Below are 6,000 nucleotides of genomic sequence, written 5' to 3'. Positions count from 1 at the left end.
CAGACTGCAGGGACGAGACCTCCCTCCACTCTGTCGGCATCTGTTAAATGCCATCTGGGCCGATCGTCGGGTGGCCAAGCAGGTCCAGAGGCCACTGCCCCGGGAAGCCAGGGGATTTGAGGGGCAGAAGCTGGGCATTCCTGGCTTAAAGTCCCAGCCCTCTGCCAATGAGCTGTGTGACTTTAGGTACCTCGTGCAACCTCTCTGAGCCCCCGTGTGAAATTCTGTCCGTATCGACTCTCCCTTCCGGATCATAGGTCCCCAATGCCTGGGTGCTTGTAGGGTCAGGAGAGCAATTAGCAACAAGCATGCACACAGCTTCTGGACCAGACCCGGCACACAGGGTGTGACGGAGGCCCAGCACAGCTATCTTCTGCCCCTCGGCTGTTTCTGGGTATGATGCCTGCCGCCTGATGAACAGGCGGACGCCGTGGCCGTGTGCCCACCAGTTACCCACAATGCATCTGCAGCACCCAGAAGTTCCGGGTGTCTCTGGGTCGGCATCTGTATGCAAGGACACAACTTGCTTTTTTTTTTCTTTAATGTTTATTCTTGAGAGAGAGAGAGACAGAGCATGAGCGGGGAAGGGGCAGAGAGAGGGAGACATACAGAATCCGAAGCAGGCTCCAGGCTCCGACCTGTCAGCACAGAGCCTGACGTGGGGCTCGAACCCACGAACGGCGAGATCATGACCTGAGCCGAAGTCGGTCACTCAACCGATTGAGCCCCCCAGGCGCCCCTCAACTTGCTCCTCGTTAGTCCTGACTTTGTCTCCTCCAGCTCCCCCAGGGGCTTTGCTGAGAGGTGTCCCGGAGCTGCTGCCCGGGGTTGGTGAGCTCCACACCCCGCTTTCCTCTCCTGTAATGTTGGGGGGCCGTCACATCCTACACACCCCCGTTAGGGGCCTGCCCTGTCCTTCCGCAGTCGTGCCCCACCGTGAGAGTAGTGCCAGGGGTCTACATCCTGTTAGCTCGTGGACGGAAAGCCAGCTTCTGAAGCCAGCGTTAGGTCTGAAGAAGCCAACGTTGTGTGTGAGTGGGTGGGAGTGTGTTTCTGGTCTGTGTTTCAGGATAGCCCCAATTTCTCAGTTTCTCGTGTTTCTAAAATACGACTTGATCCTGAACGTGCTACAGTCTCGCCCACGTGACTCGCCCTTAGCAGTGATGGCACTTAGTCCCAGGCGGTGTGCGAGGCTCCGCGAGGTAATGGATGTGGGCCGCTCGGCCCAGAGCCCGGAGCATAGAGCACGCTGCTGTGGGGGAAGGGTCGTCAGAGGCTGCAGGGACGTGGTCTCCGGAAGCCCCCAGGGAGGGTGTTGCTTTTGAGAGTAACGCAGGCATCTTCTGGGCACCTGTTTCCAGCTGCTGACGGGCAGGTTTCCTGCTCTGGTGTCTAACTTAACATGCCCCCAAATGAAATTCACACTGTCCTCTCCTGCTGCCCCCCCGCCTGGAGTCCTCCGAGCCTCACCGTCCCCGCATCGGAACCTGCATGCGGGCGGTCTGTGGGCATCTGGCTCACAACCGCCCAAGTAGTGTTTCTTAAAAAGCGCAGTGAGGTCACCTATTAAAAAAAATCAGGAGGTTTACGTTCAAAAAATCCAGTTTTGGCGTCTCCGGCAAGGTCAGGCGCCCGTGGCAGCTCGTGGTTGCAGTTGACGGCACCTCCAGAAGGGGGCGTGCTTCCCGGGTGGCCGCGGGGCCCGTGGCCGCGGCGCATCCCGCACATCCACGCCCTTCAAGGTCCGCGTGAGTCTGCTAAAGAAGCTGGGAAGCTGAGGGCTAAGACGATGGTCGGAGAGCGGGCCAAGGGGAGAAAAGGGTACAGAACGAGGGCATTCTTGTAAACGGGAAATCGGGTGGCGCCGCGAGCAGAATGGAGGACGCCCCGGTCACGATGTGGAGGAAAAGGCTGAGACGTCTTTCCTGAAGGCGGGAGAGAGGGTGCTTAAAGGCAACCGGAGAGAAAAGGGTGAAAACGGGACACAGACAACGGGCGTCCAGAGAGAGGGAGATTTGGCACAGACTGACGTTTAACAGAGAGATACTCGAGATTTCTCAAAGAGGGCCCAGAAGGCATGGAAGAAGATTTGCCTGGACCTACATGTGGAAAGAACCCTCTACCCTGGACGGTATTGATAGCAAGAGACCGATATGTGGTCACATCCTGGTGAAATCCTGCATTTCAATCACGACAAAAGAATTTTTTTTTTGATGTTTATTTATTTTTGAGAGACAGAGAGAGACAGAGCACGAGCGGGGGGAAGGGGCAGAGAGAGAGGGAGACCCAGAATCCGAAGCAGGATCCAGGCTCCGAGCTGTCGGCACGGAGCCCGACGCGGGGCTCGAACTCACGAACCGCGAGATCACGACCTGAGCCCAAGTCGGATGCCCAACCGACCGAGCCCCCCAGGCGCCCCGACAGAAGTGTTACGTGTATTCAGACAGGAAACAGGAAAGGTTTTCGGACGAGCAAGAGGCATCAGGCTTGCTTCGGGACGTTCGTGTTTGGCGCTGGGCCGCAGACGGTGCAGGGCCTACCGAGGAGGACCGGGATTCCGCTGTGTGCCAGCACTCGTCTGGGAAGGTGACGCTGAGGCACCAGGACGGCCACCTCTGAGAGCGTGTGCCCGTCTAGGCCCAAGTAACGCGGGGAGATTACAGGCTACAAGAGGTGAACGTATTTCTGTCCCAGAGCACTGCTCAGAACCTGAATGTGATCACACGCGTGTGAGTTCTAAAGCAGTCACACTTCTCCCAAGCGTATTTGATGAGACGATCCTTTTTTCAGAGCCCTCACCTACTGATGTCTGCCAAAGAGTTCTCCGTGGAATGTGGCTTAGAACAGGGCGCTTTAAAGTCCGTCTCTTTCAGAATTCGCAAATATTTCCCTATCTGTGTGGTTCTATCGAACGCCTGCAATTATCCGAACACTCTTCCAAAAGCATTCAGAACAACTAAGTCGGAAATTTAATATTGCCACAGAAACACAAAATATTGAGTCGATTGGAACTAGAAGTATTTATATTTTCTTTGAGAAGACATTATTACTGAGTCAGTGAAAAGCGACTCCTGTTGAAGATGTTGTCGAAATATATATTCAGTTTAAAGGGCTCTTTTCCCTCCTTTCACCGTCAAATTTTCTTTTTTTTTTGCTTTTTTTTTAAAAATTTTTTTTTCAACGTTTATTTATTTTTGGGACAGAGAGAGACAGAGCATGAACGGGGGAGGGGCAGAGAGAGAGGGAGACACAGAATCGGAAGCAGGCTCCAGGCTCCGAGCCATCAGCCCAGAGCCTGACACAGGGCTCGAACTCACGGACCGCGAGATCGTGACCTGGCTGAAGTCGGACGCTTAACCGACTGCTCCACCCAGGCGCCCCTCACCGTCAAATTTTCAGCACGAACCCTACAACTCAGAAGCTGGTCACTGTACTTAGGGGAGAAATTCAGATTTCTCTGAGTCAAAGGGAGGCTTATATTTCACTTTTAGACATTACTTTTAAGGCCGCAATAATTAAATCAGCTTAATGATAGAGAAAAAGTATGGACACAGACTAATTATATGAAATTTCACATATGCTAAAAAGATAGCATTTAAAATTGCTAGGATAAAAATTGAAAACCTTTTAATATACATGGTTAACTATTTTAGGGGAAAAAATCAAATTAGAATTCTCATGTACTAGATGAAAATACATGGATTAACGTTTTAAGACAAAACAGGTATTAGTTTCCCCTTTTACTACCTCCTGAGCCATCCAGGATTTGCTGCGAGATTCGCTTCATAAAACTGACGGCAGGGGCCTGGGGGGCTCGGGCGGTTAAGCGTCCGACTCTTGATCTCGGCTCAGGCCGTGATCTCCCGGTTCGTGGGATCGAGCTCTGGGCTGTGGGGCTCTGAGTTGATAGTGTGGATCCTACTTGGGATTCTCTCTCTCTCCCTCTGCCCCTCCCCTGCTCTCTCTCTGCCCCTCCCCCTGCTCCTGTGCTCTGTCTCTCTCTCTCTCTCTCTCTCTCTCTCTCTCTCTCAAAATAAATAAGTCAACTTTGAAAACAGAAAACAAGGGGCGCCTGGGTGGCTCAGTCGGTGATGCGTCCGACTTCGGCTCAGGTCATGATCTCGCGGTTCGTGGGTTCGAGCCCCGCGTCGGGCTCCGTGCTGACGGCTCGGAGCCTGGAGCCTGCTTCGGATTCTGTGTCTCCCTCTTTCTCTGCCCCTCCCCCGCTCACACTCTGTCTCTCTCTCCTTCAAAAATAAATAAACATTAAAAAAATTTTTTTTAAATAATAGAAAATAAAAGCACAAAACAAATGACAGCAGATTTCTCCCCTTTTACAAACTCCCTCCCGGCCCTGAGCGCTGAGCTGCGGGTCCTGTCACCTGGCTCCTGTGAGCAGAGGTGCGGCACCTACAACCCCAGCCAGGTGCAACAGGCATGTGGCCCCGACTGCACAGGATTTGCTTCCCTCCTGCAGCAGCCCTTCCTGTAGGCAGGACAGCATCAGGACCCGCTCCGCGATCAGGGTGGTGTCACATCTCAGCGCGGGGGTGGTGGGGGGCGGGGGGACTGCGAAGTGTGAGATTGGGTTATTTTTACACACGGGGGCTTGCAACTGTCCCCCCCACTGCCACCCCGCCCCCGCCCTCCTGCTTCATCCTCCCGTCCTCCACCCACTCCCGGCTGTGCTCCGTCCTCCCCGCCCCGCTCCTCCCATCTTGGCTGTGCCCCGTCCTCCCCGTCCCTACTCCTCCTGTCCCAGTTGTGCTCTGTAGTGAGGCTCACCCCCCCTGCCCTTCTCTCAGCCCCGCCCACCGACCTCTGCCTCCTGGGCTGCACCGGCTTCTCCAACCCCCCTTCCACCTGCTGTCCCGGGTCGAGTCCCTCTGCTGGTGCCGCTCTGGGTCATGAGGGTGAACTTCCCGATTATCACAAACCCAAACACTTTACCCTCCTACTCAAGTATGTGGATGATCCTGGGGGCGAGAGCAGGGTTGGAGCCCCTCATGGGACTCAAAGCTGTACCTTCGAGTTGCGTCTTTGGAGTTTCTCAGCACCGGCTTGGGGGCTAACACGCCTTGAGGCAGGTTGGTGGGGGGCAGGGGGGCGGACATGCGCAGATGCTCGTGTTTTAAATTTTTTTTTTCAACGTTTTTATTTATTTTTGGGACAGAGAGAGACAGAGCATGAATGGGGGAGGGGCAGAGAGAGAGGGAGACACAGAATCGGAAACAGGCTCCAGGCTCTGAGCCATCAGCCCAGAGCCTGACGCGGGGCTCGAACTCACGGACCGCGAGATCGTGACCTGGCTGAAGTCGGACGCTTAACCGACTGCGCCACCCAGGCGCCCCGACGCTCGTGTTTTAACTAACACAATGCCAAGGACCGGTACAATCACGACGACTTTGAAACGCATCCGTGCCGGAAAAGATCTCACTTTAACTCCTCTCCGTTCGAAGCAGATTCCACGTGTGGACAACAACTGCTGACTGATGGCTCAGCACCGGGCTCCCACCCAGGCACGTCCAACCCGCCCGCCATCCTCTGGAGCATCTAGAGGGGAGAAGAAAACCGTGACAACTGTGCACAAAGACACGCGTGTCTGTGCACACGTGAGCCCCGAGCACCCAAGCTTGTGCATTCTGTCTTTCGTTTCAGCCATGTGCTTGTTGTCTTCTTTATGTCTTTGTCTGGTCCTGTTCCCCTGCGCGGCTGGAGGGGCCGACTGCAGCCACGGGCACGGCCTTGATGGGAAGGCTCACCATCGATTTGCCCTCAGACGCCCCGACTGGTCACAGGGAGCAGGAGCCAAGGCTGAGTGCAGGGCGCACGCGCTCCAGCGATGCGATGCCCTGTCTGCTGGCAGGAAGTGCATTTTGCACAGCCCGCACTTGACCTCTTCTGGCCATATTTTTATGAGATCTGTTAAAAAAAACTCCCCGGCGCTGAGATAACTCTTTCCCCGATTCACAGTAAAGGGTGCTAAGTAGACGGACGGGA

The sequence above is a fragment of the Felis catus genome, chromosome B3 (genome assembly GCF_018350175.1).
Source record: "Felis catus isolate Fca126 chromosome B3, F.catus_Fca126_mat1.0, whole genome shotgun sequence".
Classification (NCBI taxonomy): Eukaryota; Metazoa; Chordata; class Mammalia; order Carnivora; family Felidae; genus Felis; species Felis catus.
Note: the sequence above shows the minus strand (reverse complement) of the source record.